An 18,085-nucleotide genomic window follows, 5' to 3' on the forward strand; every position below is an offset into this window, starting at 1 on the left:
AAACTCATAAAAGGGTAGAAGCGAAAGCAGATTAAAACCATATGAACTGGGATAAATCCCTGCCGATCAACGGATGTAATCTCCTTTGATTCCACCAGATATATTTCCCAACACGAACATATCCCGGTTTATTTAATTCTCTTTGTCTGCTTATAGCAGCTATTCTGCTCAAGCCCATATCTCAGCGGGCAATCTCGTAAATCGATAGTTCCCAAAGTCTTTTGCCCTGCGAAATTAATCAGCGAACTGAATGTTGTATTTAGCCCCTCGATATAAGGTCTTTTTTTACTGTACAATGCCATGCTTTGATAATATTATTCCATGTTAATGGTTGATTGAGATGTTTGTTCTTGCTCTCATCTGTTTATAATCCGTTTTTGTTACTTTCAATTACTTTTTTTTGCCTGGATTAAAGGCTTAATTCTACATCTTTCTGAAATCATCTTTGGTAAAGCTGTATTTATACAGGCGAATGACCACTACTATTGTCAAGCAGAGAAGCATGGCAAAATGCGGATGTTGCTAAAATATGCATATTAAAATTTCTTTAACAGTACTTTCACAAACAATGAACACGTGTGATTTTCTCTGTATATTTCTATCTATATTATTAGTTAATTTCATTTGAACTAGTAAGTTTTTTAAAATAAATCACCAACGCAAAAACTTTTTTGAATTTTACCAAATGCAAGATGTAACTGAGGTTTAAAATTAATCACGGATCAATCCGTAAATTCTGGAACAGGGTATTCGCTTTCTTATTTTAATATCCAACACTTCGCACAGCACATTTCATTTCGATGCGCTGGATCTTAGGTATTACAATCGCACATCTGTGCCACCTTAAATAGGACTCATTGCGTTTGATGTTTTCACATGATACGTTGCAAAATCACCATCTTTCCTATTTCCATTCTTTAAACATCCCTGCGCTTGCATTTTACATAAAGCAAAGCGAAAGGAGCCGCTCTAATCGCTGTGCAGGTAGCACTGCTCTCAGTGCACCTCCAAACACTTCCAGGGAAGCGTGAGTGACAGGAGTACCTGTGAGGCGCGAGCTGTTCTGGGAGATGTCGTTTTAACATAAGGAGAACTCCAAGTACCGAGGTGCAGTGCGGTGGGGGGGGTGGGGATTGACTCATCTCTTCCCATTGATTGGTTAGTTCAGTTACTTATTTGCATTGTTTTTCAGCCAGTCAGGGAGAGGTGTCTGCTGCTGACGCTTGGGTCTGAGGGGGGAGGTGGAAAAGTGGATGGTACTTTAAATCCCGCCCAGCCTGTGCGGACATTCCGTACGTCACATCCGCTTCGCCTGGCTCGGTTGTCAAGGCAGCGAGTCGGGCGACCGGAAGCGCGGTGCGAGCTCAGCACCGTCCGTCACCCATGGAGACGGCAGCGCTGACCTCGGCGGAGCGGATTTTATTCCAACTCTCATTCACCGCAGAGGGACAAGATGAACTATTCCGAATTAGTTAACGTCTTTAAAGCGGGCGCATAGCGTCTGACCTGTGGGGTAAGTCAATCGCTTGCTGTGTTCATTTTCGGTCCCGAGTAATTTAAATCCTCCGCTTACTTTATTTTTGTTCCAGTCCGTATTTGCAACTAACATTTGCTTAACGTTGGAAAATTGACAGTCATTTTTTTAAAAAAAATGTCGAATTATTTATTGCATCGTATTTGTATTTTTTTTAAGCTGAATGTAGTGACATTTAAAGTTTTCTCCACTTGGGGTATGGGGTGTGTTAGTAAAAATGTTACAACAGACTCCCGTATAGATCCTTAACAAAAGGAGAGCCAACAATTATGTTCAGCCTTGGAAGCAAAGTATAGTTTTATTTGCGACACAGTTAACGCAGTCAATAGTGCAGAACGTGCTTGTAACCGAGCGCTCCGTAGCTGGGACGCCGCTGCTGCTGCTTCTTTTCTCACTCACTCTCTCTCTCACACACACACACACATGCTCAGGGGCCCAGTCGTCAGAGAAAACTTACTCCTTGATTTGAAATTCGTGACCTGAAATTGATTGCAATCGGCAGGTTTCCTTTGATGAAGCTGGCAGTCGTCAGCACCTTTTTTTGTTAACAACCAAATTTTCAGACGATGCCGTGTGAGGTTTAAAGACAGGGCAGCTTGGTTTTTGTACCTCTCGGAAAACAAAGCGAAGATCAGAAGAACCCTGGTTGGCCTTTAGATTAATTGACAGTATATCAGCATACTTTGTAAATAAAATAAGTTGCTTTCCCAAAACCTGTACATCACAAGTAATTCGTTGCAAATATCTACAATTCGATCAGTTAAATGTTGATTATGGTTGATTACGGTTACACTGGCAAAATATTTCCTGAAAGGATTTAATGAACAAGCATAATATTTTAAATCAAAATAATACTACTTAGATTGTTTTCGTTGCATTTGTTTTGTCAATGTAACAATTAAATACATAATCAAAAACAAATTAAAATTTGTACTTGCCATATTGATGAAACACATTTTATCTTTGAAAACGAACCTTTCAAACATGTGTGGTAACCTAATGCCATTTTCAGGATACAATCTTTTAATTATAAATATGAATTGTTATTTTGCCATTGATCCTGAAAATGGGTAGTAACATGTATATATTCACTTGTTAATTTATGGCAGTCCTGAAAACATGTTTGTTTTATCACCATCCTATACAGTGCCTAAATACTAAGGATTTTTGGTATAATGAATGCCTAATTTTAGCATGGCTATCACACAGGTCCCACCTAGTGAGGTTGGTTTTGCAAGATAGAAATAAAACAACAATTAAAATTGGGAGTAATCAATAATGTATCATAATTTATTGACCTATTTTATTCTATGGTGACCCAAGTTTGATTATTGGGCAAATGAATTTCCATATATAATATTTGGCTTAGTATGTATATATAGAATTACTGAACAAAATTAATGTTACTTCTATACATGTTCAAAGTCACAATCTGTGTGAAGCAATATGACTCATTAATTACTATAGAAGTGCAATCAATTCCTTAGGCTGGAAATGACATTGTTATGCAAATGAGCAATGAAATGCTGCACCCAGACAGTGTCTCTTGTCTTGAAATTTCACGAATTTTGAAAGCGTCTTTGACATTCAAATGGATTCAGGAGAAGAAATCACTATTAAAAGTAAGACTAAATGTACTAGACATTTGAGTCATTTTTGTATTGCTGTAACATTTATTTTAGAAAGTTGTATAATGAGAAGTTGTAAAACAAGCAAATATTATTGCAACACTTATCACATGGTTTTCTAATTAGAATTGTAAACTTTACTAGTGTCTATATTTCTTGTGTTTATGCTTGGCGTATGGCAGTGTGCTAGTTATTGTTAAAAACTTCAAATACAAGTCCTAGATTTATGGAAAAGTTTACTGATTATAACTTTCTCTCCCAATTATATTTAAACCTGCATTTGCTTGTGTAAATTGCATCGTTAAATTTATAACTAGAAATTCCGTAACAAAGAAAAACAGTGATCGGGCATCTCTGTGTTGGTAGAAGTAGCTATTAACCTATCACAGGTAGTAGAATGCTTGTCTCACAAAAGAATAGTTGTAGGTTCAAATGATAGTTATGCCTGTCAGTCGCATTTGCCTGCCACTGTTTGAGCTTCATCAGTTCTCAGCTGGGTACGGCAGTCCTGCATATAAAGATTAAATGCTCTATATCAATCTGTAAACTGGTTTCAGGCCTTGCACACCCTGCTCTAGTACCTGAAATGTAGAAGACAATGTCAAGAAACTTGAGGAGAAATAAGTTCAAAATAATTTAACCAAAACTATGTAAAAACATAAAAAATGACTAGCATTTTAAAAAATAAATACTCAGAAATTTGTTATGGACATACTTGTTTGAGTTTTTTTTTATCCTTTCAGCCAAACAAAAAATATTTCTAAGATGCGCTTACAAAAGTTGGTTTTATGTTAGAAGAAGAGGTAAGGCTGCCCCACTGAAACCAATTTTGGCAAGTTTACAGTATCAAAATCTAAGGATTGGCATATGAAATGTTTTACTTTTAAAGATTAGAAGTACCTATATGCAATTTTTTTGACTCCATATTAATCAGATATCCCTGAAATTTAATTTATTTTCTGTTTGTTAGTGCTTGGTTAGTTTATTCTATGTTTAAAAAAATACTCTACATTTGTTACATCACATTACATTTGTGCAGTTTTGAGATGGATCATATTCTTAGAACAGAATAGAAATATCAAAATAGTCTGAATATACCTTGAATCTATTTATTCTTGTACAGCCAAAGTTATGTTGAACTTTTGAACATTGCTACATTGCGCAATACTATAGAAACTTTGTATTTTATGGTATAAACGAAAGATTAAAAACTTGGTTTTAAGTATTAAGTTATAGCCTCGGAATGAATGCCACCACAAAGTTATAGGTGACTTTTGCAATTGTCATTATCAATGTATCTATTAAATATGAATAACAATGACTAAAAGACCTACTGTAATAAAAGTCAAATTACCACAGATTTTTACAATCTGTTCAAAGCACAAAGTACATTTTAAGTCTTTTTTATCCAGTTCTGCTAAATGATAATTCTGTTTTCAGGTTTCTCCATAATCTTGAAATGATAGTTTGTGTATATTATCCTATGCTGTAATGAAAGCATAAACAGCTTGCCAAATTTTGACATTCCCTTTTTGTAAGAAAATAGATCATTACATATAATTTACAGCATATCAAACAAAGCTGAATATCAGACTTGTGGTGTATTTCAGTATTGTACAAGGAAACGGAAGGTAGAAGTGCAATGAATTGTTTCCTACAATTTGTGATAAAATTTGACACAAAGATGTCTCTGCCTTGCTTTGGAACCCATAACTGATTGGTTCTTTAGCATACTCATCTTTTTTGCCTTTTGTAAGCATGTGATCCTTTAGAAAGCCTAATTTGTTATAGGTAAATTCCAGAATGTAGCTAATAAAAATGGTGGCCATCACCCTATAATTTGCGCACCAAGTTGAACAAGGTGAACAAAAATAATTGGGGAACTTGAAGAACAGCTTGGTCAGTTTTAAGAATATCAGAAAAGTTAGGATTGAGAAAAGGGCATTTGATTCATTAAGTCTCACCCCTTTCTATGTTAATCTGTTCATCATGCTTTTTATGATTATACTTTGAATAGCATGAATGTTTTTGCCTCTATTATCTTATTTGGCACATTATTTCAAATATTATCACTCGAGTGAAGAAGTGTTTATTGATACTCCAAATTTTCTCAATTTATTTTTTAATATGTCCTCTTGTCCCACTTTAAACTAACAATTTGGTTTTAATTCCATTTAATGTTGTACATGTTTTTTTGTGGTCTCCTCATTAAATTACATTGTTTTACAGCCTCATGTTTCCTGATAGGTCATTCCTTTTACTCTTGGAATCAATCTTGCTGTTCTTCCTGTACCTTCTCATCACCAGTATAACTTTGAGGGCAGAAATTTATGGTTCCATGCCAGCAGGTTTACAGGTGGATGGCCCATAAAATTCCCTGAGTGGCCACTCCTAACCTGTCCGCAATTTTACATGAGGTGGTTGAGGTCTAGGGCAGCCCACCCTCCCTCACCCCAATTGAGACCCTTAAGGCGCCAAATATTGGCCATCTAAGCCTCAATGTTGAGGCTGGTGGGAAGAGTTCAGCAGCTCACTCTGCTTGGTCCTTGGGGGAGGGGGTGGGGTGGGATGGTGCGGTGGTGGCACTGGCCCCCCATCAACCCTTTCCAATTTGGGTGCCCCATGGCCCCCCAAAATCTGCCCACAGATGCTCCCTCCCTTCTGACCTCTCCATCAAGACCAGCCCCCCACCCCCAGCAAACTCTCATGTCCTCTGCACTGTGACAGCTCCTGCACTTACCTGCTCCTGGCCTCCAGGACTTGGAAACTGGGGATTGCTTTTGTAGTTCAAGTCTTGGCCACTGCTGACACTTGTGCTGCTGGGACCTCAGAGCTGCTGATTGATTGGATTGATCACCCATTCTCTGAAGTTGGACTTCCATCTGAGTCTGGAGCTGAAGCCTTATCCCCAGCCAACTAACACTCCTCGCAGCATTAGCTTTAAATAGCTGTGGGGCTGTTGTCATTGATGGGGATGTGTTCCCCACTGACTGTTCAGGTGAAGACACCTGAACTCAGTACTCTAAATATGGTCAATCGGGAATTATAAAGGGCTCTGTAGATTTGTATTTTGCTGTTCCTGGTTATATTGCATTAACTTATCACCTAGTGCTAATTTAGTTTGATTCCTTGCACATTTGCGATTGTAGAGGACAAAGTGAGTGGGGAAAACTGTGAAAGTAGAGTTTAATGTGGCAAAGGGTGAAGTTTTTCACTTTGGATCTGAGGAAGGCCAAACAAAATATTTTCTTAATGGTGAGAGATTGGGAGCTGTGGAGGAACAAAGAGATTTGTGTGCCCATGTACCTAAATTACTAACACGTTAGTGTGCAGGTATAAAAAATGCTCAACAAGATTAAGGAAATGTTGGGCTTTATCTCAAGAGAATTGGAATACAAAAGTGAGAAGTGATGCTTCAATTGTACAAAGCCTTGGTCAGACCCCTGCTGGATAACTGTGCTTAGATTTGGACATTGAACCACAGGAAATATATATTGACTTTAGAAGGGGTACAGATTTACTGGAATAACACCAGGTCTTAAAGGGTGATCGTTATAAACTGTTGGAGTTCCAATCTTGTAGTACGTGATGTCATCTGAACTATATGGGATTACTGTTGTTTAACTATTGTGAACTGACCATTATTTTGAATTTAAGGAAATAATACAAAATTAACAAATGAGAAAAGTCTCAATGGTCCATTGCAACTCATTCCTAGCTCACCCAACACAGCAGAAATTCCAATTGGAATGTTCCACATTTTGATGCTATTACCTTCCCTGTATATTATTCCAAATATTTATCACCTTTTGTATGGGGGGAAAAAAACTAATATCTGTTGTATTCATTTTCCATTAAATTGTGTGCCTTTTCGCCCTATCTGCGTGAATTTTTTAAAGTAATTTTCAGGGTTCAGTTTATCGGTACCATTTAATGCTTTATATACATTGATTAGCTTCCCTTAACTACCCTCTTTGAGTTATTGGGGGATGGGATCTGCCAAACGTTTCTTCGAAATTTTTTTGTTTTAAAAATTTGTGCATATTAGCTCGAGTAGGATTTTCTTTCTTGCAAGGCTATTTTAGTAACAGGGCATGTCTGGAGTAACTCTATTAGAATTTTAGGAAAAGTATTGGAGTTGCAAAACAATTGGAGACTCTGCTTCAACTTGATGCATTTACTTTACCTGCCATTTTATTATATTGGTTTTAAAAAATTAACAATAAAAAAATTATTTATTGGTTTGAAAGCAGGATTACTGAATTAAATGCATAGTATAACATTGTTTGTTAACTATAATTGGACATTTGGAGCATCAGAGCCATGCTTCTTCAACATTGCAACCATTTACTTGTTGGGAGCAAGCAGATCTCATGAAAACTAATGTACTAAGCCAATTTATTTAGACATTGTATACTCTAGCAATTGGACTAATGCATATTATGTATTACTATATTTGTAATAAATCATTCAATGAAAAGTTGCATGAATATTTAGATTAATGGGTACTTGGGGCTATAAGTGCTTCATTTTAATTGACCATACAACACTTGGGGTGTGTTACTTAATTGTATTAATCAATATTAACAGTATGCGTTTTCTTGCCAGTCTTTTAAGATGTCATGAAACAACCATGTACCCAAAGTAAAAATATATTCACAAATAACAGCAACGTTGTATTATGATGATGCGGTGTGTATTTACATTTATTTAAGTGATTATGATTTATAATAATGTATGTGATCTTGGAATTCAATTCTACCAGGGGTTTATGATTATTGTTTTTAAGAACATGCATAGCTGTTTTTACTATGAATTATAAAGGTAGGAATATTACAAGCTTAATTTTTGCTGCAATATTTTGAAAACCTATTGTTGCAATAAAGTTTAAAAATGAATTACTTTGAAATTTGTAACAGTTATTCAATGTTCAAGTATCCGTCTATTAACTGATGAAGACTTATTTGGCATCTCGATACTTCGGAAAGTTTTTTTAAATTTGTGTTTCACAACATTTATACATGACGTCCTCTTATCAAACTTTTTTTCTTAAGAAAAATGGATATGACGGGAACTATCTGACCATCCATTAAAATGCTAATCTGTCAACTCAGTGATTCAAAAATGCTTTAGAATGCTTTCACTAGCTTTAATAGATTCAAATACTGCTGTGGCATAGTGTGCCATGCATTCCTATTTTAAAAGTAATTTTTAACTTTTTTCAATAGTTTTAAGGGTTTTTTTATTTGCAGTACAAATTATAATGCTAAAAGCCTTGCAACTGTTGAAAAGCTAATGTTCACAAATAAAGACTTTGCTATTTATAAAGTTTTGCGTATTGCTGTGTTTTGTCCCATTGTCGTATTTCTTTTTGATCTTGCACGTTTTTATTTTGTCAATGTTATTCACATTTAGAAATCCAGTGTGACAGTTTTAAATAATTACAATAGCATATGCTTCATGAAGTACGCCAGATTTTAAATATTGTATGCAATTGAGAAGTTTTGCATTGTCGCATTGTTTTCTTTCTCCTTACCACTTCTCCTGCTGTAAAATCCTTTCCAGATGTAACTTAGCCAAGAATTTAATATCATAGAATGCTTCAGTTGCTTGGAATAGTGAGTACCACTTCCACAAATACACTTTAAATTGCTAAATGAGAAAGAAAGAATTTGAATTTATTTAGCATCTTACTCTGGTTCAGGATTTCCCAAAATGCTTACTAGCTCTCAGTTACTTTGGAAGCATGGTCCCTGTTGTCTTGTAGGTAAATACAGCAGTGGGTTAGATGCTGGCATTTCACCTCTGGGCCTCCAGGACCTGGGTTTAAAAACAAAAAAACTGCGGATGCTGGAAATCCAAAACAAAAACAGAATTACCTGGAAAAACTCAGCAGGTCTGGCAGCATCGGCGGAGAAGAAAAGAGTTGACGTTTCGTGTCCTCATGACCCTTCGACAGAACTTGAGTTCGAGTCCAAGAAAGAGTTGAAATATAAGCTGGTTAAACCAGCTTATATTTCAACTCTTTCTTGGACTCGAACTCAAGTTCTGTCGAAGGGTCATGAGGACACGAAACGTCAACTCTTTTCTTCTCCGCCGATGCTGCCAGACCTGCTGAGTTTTTCCAGGTAATTCTGTTTTTGTCCTGGGTTTAAATACAGCTCAGACTGATAGGATGGACGTTTTGGGGTTGAGGAATGATGGGGCATATTGGAGAGAATTTCACTCTGCATCTGGCTGTGCTATTCTTGATCTGCAAGTATTCAATGCTGATAATGAATGCTTTATCATCAGCATTAACATCCCTCATCTTTGAGTTCAAAAGTAAATGAACAATATATATCGCCATAGATCTCTCCAGGTGCCGAATGGGTGCAATGTATCTGAAGTATATTGGATATGTCTAAGCTAAGTCACGCTTGAATTTAATGGCTAAGTCATATTCTCAGGCCTTGCAGTGAGAATTGGCATTTAGAGAAGCTTTTCAAAATAACAAAAATTCTATGATTTGGCATGGCGGGAAATATTTACATTGCTGAAGAGAAAACCATGTTAAACAATTTACAACAAAGTTGCAGGAAAACTTGTAATGTGCTGTTATTTTCAACAGTAATTGCTATTCATAAATTTAATTCACATGTTTTTATGTTTTCATTTAAATATTTAAAAGCTGCAAATATATATTGTGTTGTATGGATGGTAGAAATCAAACACGTTTGGCCAAAGATGCTACATATATCATTACCAGTAATGCAATACAAAAGATGGGACCTGAATTGCGAAAGTTGTGCCATCAATTATATTATGATACTCAGCCAGATAGCTTATTTTAATTTAAGCCAATTCCATGTACTTTAATGCACCTGGAAAGCTAAACTATCCAGGTAAGCATCAATATTGTCTTTGGCACTATTTCTGTCTGCTCCATTCCAATTAAGTTCAGTTATTAAATGTAATTCTCTTTTCAATAATGCTTTATAGATGCACTTTGTAACATATACCTTTTTAAGTGTATTACATCTAACATCTGTCACAGATTTGTTACGTTTCTGTGCAATAATCTCACCTGTGTATTGCTATTGACATTATTTTTGATGAAATTCAAAAGAAAATTATCCTGTTTCATCAGCCGAGTGGCCGTTATTGTAAAAGCAGAATTTATACATGGAATGTAAGATGCCAATTAATAATTGCTGCAGTATATAAAAAACATGAAATCCATGCCTCCAGAACATTTTACAGGCTGAACGCAAGTCTCCTAACGACTTTTTTTAATTAAGCAAAGTACTTTTCTGACTGGATTGACTCATGAGATTAGATTCAGGTTTTTATTAGTTTAAATGAAAGAAAAGTAGCTATTGGAAAAGTGCCATTATGATGTGTTAACTGCTGGAAAACATTTGGACTTTTGGTGAGTCACATGATCATTTACTTTATTGTAAAATTTATAAATGTATAGAATAGTGCAAAAATTTGCAGAATACAATGCTGCTGTTATAATACTATTTTCTGATTGCAGATCATTGCATATAATCCTCAAAGTGTAAGATGCATGTATCTGTTCAGTTTAACAATTTGAATTAGACTGACCAAATTATGATACCTAAGTTGCTTATTAAACGGTTAAACATTTATAGTGTATTTAGATCCCCAAACAGTTTATTTTAATTCCTTAATTAGAAAACTTTTCCAATTCAGGCTCACTGTATTGACACCAACTACTCAGATCAGTTGTAGCATAGACAACTGCAAAGTAAGGCACCCTCTAATCCTAATTATCTCTTCTGGAATAGAATATTTCCATTTTCCACACCAGCCATGTCTGTTTGGGATTGTGGATTTCAGAGACAATTTCTTGCCATGATTCCTTACCCACTGAAAATAAATCCAATATTAGAATCGGAAGAGACATGTTTATCCCGTGGATATGATCCTACATGCTATGGGGAAAAGGACAGCATGCTTATCCTATTCCACTAAACCACCAACATTTTCCCTTGTTTTGTTTTTCAACTATTAGTACAATGTTGTACACTGAATTTATACATGAGCATGGCCTGTTGACCATTAAAATAACCTATTTCAGTAGCCACAACATTGACACTAGCCTTTCAGTAGCTATTTCTGTTCAATGTCCATAAAGTTCCCTCCTTGAGATCTCCAGAATTGCTTTAACTGCTGCTTTCCTCCCACAGAACACCAAGACTGCTATTTCAGTCCCAGAGGCACCCCAGATTGCTCATTTCCTCCCTAATGTAAGCTCCAAGGTGCTACCTCACCAATTGAAATGACTTTCACAATAGCTACAACTGTAACAATAATGGAAGATATCCAAAGTAAAGTCCTGGATTTTATAATCGGTGAGGGGAGGAAGTGATGGTGTTTGCTGCTGGCATTAAAGAAAGTTATTTACAAAGATCTAGTTACCTATGTACTGTAGATTTCATCTTTTCCAACATTTATTTGAATCGGGTGCCAAGCCAAGAGGATCTCCAGGCATCCAGCAACAGTGACGTCATCAAGAAAGGTAAGTGGTCAATCAAGTTGAAATATTCTCGCAGGCAGCAAACCAGGAAGTAAAATGCACTGAGGTTTACACTTTAAATTAAAATTACACAAAGTGAAATAAATGATTGAAACATATGCATGGCATTAAATAAGCTGAAATATCATAAACTTTAAGAACAGTATTTTTTACTTTTTTATATCGTAACAGACAAATTTGCCATTCTACAATCATGAAAGTAATTTTTCAGAACTGTTGAGGTTGTTCAGAAGTAATTATGAAATTAGTGTGTTGTTAGGAGCCCAATCATATCTCACTCAACAAGATGCAGCATTTTCAAGGGTTTTTACAGCAAGATTATGAATGTTAAAGGGCAAGGTTCTTAACAGTTCAGTGATTTCTACGTAACTGCAGTCTGGGGAGACTTCAGCAGCATACTCTAATGGGAAGTGTAAAGCTACTGACAGCAACTTCTGGATTTCCATATTTAACTGCGCATGTGTGGACTTCAGAAGTTGGTGTTAGTTTCAGAGGAGTAATAACAGTGCACACTGACAGTTTCGGCATCATTACTACAGCAAAAACTGGGCCATTGTGGCCCTTTAGCAAATTAGTCAACTCTATTATTGTAAAATGGAATTTTATTTAGCTAGTTTGAAAGAAACTATGAACAAGTCAGATACAATTGACTTTTGTTTCTGTTTCTGAGATTGACTGAAACTCACTATGTTGCTGAGAATATATGGTCAGCATCCCTTGAGACAGTTACATTATTTCAGTTTGCAATGACTTAAATTCTCCCTCCTTTTCCCTCTTTCTCTTTCCGCACACACACATTGCCGGTATCTTCATTACAATTCTACAGTTGTGTACCTTATTACAGTTGTGATCTGAAGGATGTTTACAGTGTTTTTAAATTCTTTACAGGATAATGGTATTTTAACTTAATATTAAATAACTGACAGCATTGTTTATCTGATTAAATACTGGAATGTCACTAATTCTGAGTAATATTAGGGTGGAATAATTATGACTACCTATGAGTTCTTTGGTATTTGTTTTCATCCAGTCAAAACATTTTTACTTTAGATTTTCAGATAGTGTGGAAAACAGGAAGGGAGATTTGGAGGAAATAAAATCCCCAATAGAAAAAAACAACTCTGTTGTGAAACCCCTTAATCCATGTCAGAGCAGACTGTGCGCTATGCAGTATCTATCATAATATTCTGTACCATGCTGTTCACACAACCTTTAGTACTTTAGGTAGCTGGATAATAGTCACCAGTCCAATACATTTGCCCCAAGGCAAAAGACAGAGGCTTTTTCATCATTTTCCTCCTTTGGGTATTGAAACCTGTGACTCTCGGTGAAAGACAGTCATTTGTGTTCTATTCACAATGCACTGGATTATTATACGGTACATAGATACATGCAACCATGTATAGAGCGCTATTGTGAATTCATATATTCATTACTTATCAGATTAAATTGATGTGCCACGCATGCACTACAGATATTTTTTTTATTTTGTGAAGAATAGAATATGAAAATAGTTGTATTCATTGTACCTAGAAAACAGTTAAGTAGAATTCTTACTTTTATAAACCTATGCATATCAAAGGCTTTAAGTTCCTGCAGGAGTTAATTTACAGTGAAATTGCTCATGTGCTTCATGTGAGGCATACATAATTGATTAGCAGGGAAAAAAAACTGTTATGTAGTATTGACAGATAGTTGGCCTCACTTATACAACTGGCAAATGCAGAAACCATTTAAATTAAATGTTTGTTTATATAACATTGATGGTTTTTCTCTGACTCATGGTTTTCTCATTCAATGCTATGAACTGCAGTTGCAGTGACTGTTAAGTGTTTAAATGATGACACCATTATGTGAAGTGATTTTGAAATGAGAGATTTCACTGGAAGATTGCATCTGCTCTTTTCCCTCCCTATATCACACTCCCTGGCTGTGCAGATTATGATTGATTTGTTTGTGACAGATTGCAGGAAACAGTCATTGATTTTTCAATATTTTACCAAAAAATTATTTACAGTTGTAACCATGGGGAGGTATTTCCATGGGCTGTCAGCCCTTGAAAGACTGGGATAATATTCCCTGCTCCCTGACAAGACAAATTACCTGTAATGAGTGCAATAGCTGAAGGGTATACTTTTATTTTAAAATATGTCAATAACCCCAGTGACTAAACGAATATTGATTCAGCATAATGAAGCCTGAGTAATGCGAAAATGAGCTCTTCAAGGAGCCTACTAAAGGGCTCCATTCAGCTCATAGCAGGAGGTTTTCCATTCTTCACTGCTGGGTCACGAAATACTGCTGCTTATGAACAAATCATTAGAAAATTCAGTGCCCTACCTCAATGTGAAGACTGCAAATAGGCCTACTGTAAGTGATAGATAGCCTTGCTCTCCTATGTTTTTACTCCAGCATTTATATTATGTACACATAAAACAGCTTTAATATTAATGCAAAGACTATTTGTTCTCTGAGGTGTTGCCAAAGCCATTTTGCAATCAATGCACACCTTTTAATCATTTACATTTTTGAAATAAAATAATTTCTTATACTCCAGGTCATTTACAAAGATTACTTGTCAGAAGAGGTGAAATGCAAGAAAAGTGATACAATATACAATTTGAATATGTAATTCATCCTTACTTTGAGGAAAAGTACAAAAAGTACACACTTTTAAAATCATTGATACTATTGTTTATCTCATTTTTATGACAATTCAACAGCTTGGTAGTCATCTTTACTGATACTATACCAGCTTTTTATTTCAGATTATTCTTTTAAACTGAATTCAAATTCTGAATCTGCTGTGGTGGGATTTGATCTGATTCTACACATTATTAACCTAGTTCTCTGAATTACTAGTCTAGAAAAAAACCCAATACACTACCATAAATTATATAAAAGTTACATGGCCATTTCTACTGAAGCCCATTGGATAGGCAGAAGGAGCACATGTAAGTTAATGGAAGTTTCATGTGTGTTCTTTTGTGTATTACAACAGGAGTCACTATTTCTATGAAGGTTAAATAAAATTGACCAAATCAAATGAAATAGAACCGTAGTCTAAATATTATGTTCTAAATATTTTTTGGCTGGGCAGTTAACAGCGAGGTTGAGTGTCTTGGGCTACAGGAAGATATAGACAGGATGGTCAAATGGGCTGATAAGTGGCAAATGGAATTTAACCCTGAAAAGTGAGAGGTGATACACTTTGGAAGGAGTAATTTGACAAGGAAATATTCAATGAACGGCATGACACTAGGAAGTCCTGAGGAACAAAGGGACCTTGGTGTGTGCGTGTCCATAGATCTCTGAGGGCAGAGAGGCATGTTAGTCGGGTGGTGAAAAAGGCATATGGGACACTTGCCTTTATCATTTGAGGCATAGATTACAAAAGTAGGAAAGTCATGTTGGAGTTGTATAGAACCTTGGTGAGGCCACAGCTGGAGTACTGTGTGCAGTTCTGGTTGCCACATTATAGGAAGGATGTGATTGCACTGGAGGGGACGCAGAGGAGATCCACCAGGATGTTGCCTGGGATGAAACATTTAAGATATGAAGAGAGATTGGATAGACTTGGGTTGTTTTTGTTGGAGCAGAGAAGATTGAGGGGCAACCTGATCGAGGTGTACAAGATTGAGGGGCATGGACAGGGTGGATAGGGAGCAGCTGTTCCCCTTAGTTGAAGGGTCAGTCACGAGGGGACACAAGTTCAAGGTGAGGGGCAGGAGGTTTAGGGGAGAAAAGAGGAAAATCTTTTTTACCAAGAGAGTGGTGACGGTCTGGAATGCACTGCCTGGGAGGGTGGTGAAGGCGGGTTGCCTCACATCCTTTAAAAAGTACCTGGATGAGCACTTGGCATATCATAACATTCAAAGCTATGGGCCAATTGCTGGTAAATGGGATTAGGTAGATAGATCAGGCATTTCTCATGTGCAGACGTCACGTTCCTCTCTTGGTGCAGACTCGATGGGCCGAAGGGCCTCTTCTGCACAATGTGATTCTCTGTAAATAAGTGACTTGTAAATTAGAAATGTATACACATTTAATTTGCTCACTGTGATCTGAGCCCCAACTGAGCCCTCCTTTTCAGTACCATGTTTCAACAGTACAAACTATAAGGGAGGTAGTGCCCCACCAAATGTATTACTGTCTATTTGCCATGAAGTCCTGACAATAATTTTCATACTTATTGTTTCCTTCAAGTAATAGCCTCCAAATAGTCTGTGTAACAATGCATGGTGGTCAGCACAACCCTGTTACAAATCATTTTAAAACAGTTGATGTAAGCAATGCTTATCGGTCATTCCAATGAGCATTCTAGGTAAAAGGAAGGGGGCATTGTGAGCTGATGATAGAAGCAGCCGATGCTGATGCTAGTAGCAACTTTGATAAGTTTGAGAAAGAATGATATGTGACTTCAGGGAAATTAGATTATGGTTGAAACAGTTGTCAGAGAAAGAGAAACATTGCAAAATTTTACTCATTATTTACTGGCTAATCACCACGGTTGGAAAAGGGGCACGTTACTACGTATTCCTTAGTATATCGAGCAGAAATACAGAAATATTTTAAAAATAGACAAAGATTCTGAGGTACAATATTTTAATGTTGCACATTGGCATCATTTTTTAACACATTCTTTTCCATGTAATTTTAAAAGGACAGTTTTTTAACCGATTGTCAGAATTGTAAATCTTTAAATGCAAATAAATGTGTTCTGCCTGAGCCTGGTAGCCATATCTGGCCTGGCAATGTCAGCTTGTCTTTGAGTCAGAAGGTTATAGGTTTTAGTCCCACTACAACTAACCTAGGTTTATAGTTTGGCGTAACAGGGATGGAGTCCTGCATTGTCAGAATTGTCATATGTCAGTTTAGACATCAAAAGAAGTGCTCTGGGCTTGCTCAGGTAAAAAGTAGATGTAAAAGATCTCATACTGCTAATCAAATAAGAGTAGCAAATTCTCAGTGTCTTGGCCTACATTACACCCTCAATTGTGAACGTCAAAAACAGGCAATGTGGTGATTTATTCTTTTGCTGTTTTTAGTACCATTAGTACTACATGTCTATTCTTGCAGAGCTCTGCTTCCCTCACCAATTAGAAAGTGAACATTGAAGAATCGTCCAATTCAATATTGACAAATTTATCAGGCACTGTCCCTCCCTCCCTTCTCCTTTACCTGCTTTCTACCCTTCCTTCCTCTCTGCATGGCACCCTTCTTTCTTCCCTTCTACTCTTCATTTTTCCCTCCCTCTCATCTTCTTAAGTCCAAGCCGGGGACTTTAGGAGAGATTAAGATCTAATAGTCAAAACTTTCATAGACATGAAAGACAATTCCATTTGCCAAAAAAAACTATTGTGAAATGTGTAATTTTTGGATTTAATATTAGCCATTGGAAATTTCAGTTAAGCATGCAAACATAAAAAGTAAGCACAGATCCTGGTGACTGCGAGACATACGCAACAATAAAGGGTGGCAAAACAGTCAGCTACAAAATGAAAAGAAACTTGCAAGGGATATCAAATTCACACTTTTTTTACAATTTCAGATAAATAGGGGTGATCAGGACCAATTCGGGCATTTAAAACTGATGATATTGTGAAAGAAAATAAGAAAATGGGGGATATGTTGAATATTTACTTTGTGTCAGTGTTTACAGTTGAGAAAGAGGGTAGCATGCTGGAAATCACAAGGAAACTAATATTGAATCAGGGATGTGGGACTCGACAAAGTTAACATAAGCAACTAACAGTAATGAAGAAAATAATGGCACTAAAGAGTGCAAATTCTCAGGACCAGATGGTTTCCATCCCAGAGTTTTAAAGGAAGTAGGTGAGAACATTGCAGATACCCTAACTAAAATCTTCCAAAGTCCTTTCAATTTGTTCCTTTAGATTGGAAAATTGTGCATGTCACTGCTATCTAAAAAGATGAGAGGGGGAAATGAAGAGCATTATAGATCAGTTAGCTTAACATCAAAAAACAACTAGTCAATAATTAAGGGTAGAGTGACTGAGCAGCTTGGAAATCTTCAGCCAACGTGGATTCGTAAAGAGTGGGTCATGTCTAATGATTTTTTTTTTGGAGCTGACTGAAGTAGTGGCCAAGGGAATGTCTATGAATGTTATTTGTATGAATTTCCAGAAGGTATTTGATAAAGTCCCCCGTAAGAGACTGTTAACTAAAGTTGAAGCTCCAGGAATTGAAATGGAAATTATTGCCTTGGTTAGGAAAGAAGCTGAGCAGCAGGAGATAGAGAGCCCAGATAATGGATAAGTAGAGCAGAATTTAATGCTGGCTGAGAGAGTGGGGAAAGAGGTGGAGGGTGGGGGTGGGGGGGTGTTGGGTGGTTGTTGAATAGGGCGGTAAACAAAG

General features: G+C 36.5%; 1 long non-coding RNA gene across 1 annotated transcript in view; it reads left to right on the plus strand.

Moving 5' to 3' along the window:
• Positions 1 to 1,379: 1,379 nt before the first annotated feature.
• The window catches only part of LOC121279778, a 92,502-nt gene continuing 75,796 nt past the window's right edge, over positions 1,380 to 18,085 (plus strand). The window contains exon 1 of the long non-coding RNA XR_005943494.1: positions 1,380 to 1,513. This is a non-coding gene — a long non-coding RNA (uncharacterized LOC121279778). The remainder of the gene's footprint in view (positions 1,514 to 18,085) is intronic.

Source organism: Carcharodon carcharias, chromosome 7 (assembly GCF_017639515.1).
Source record: "Carcharodon carcharias isolate sCarCar2 chromosome 7, sCarCar2.pri, whole genome shotgun sequence".
Classification (NCBI taxonomy): Eukaryota; Metazoa; Chordata; class Chondrichthyes; order Lamniformes; family Lamnidae; genus Carcharodon; species Carcharodon carcharias.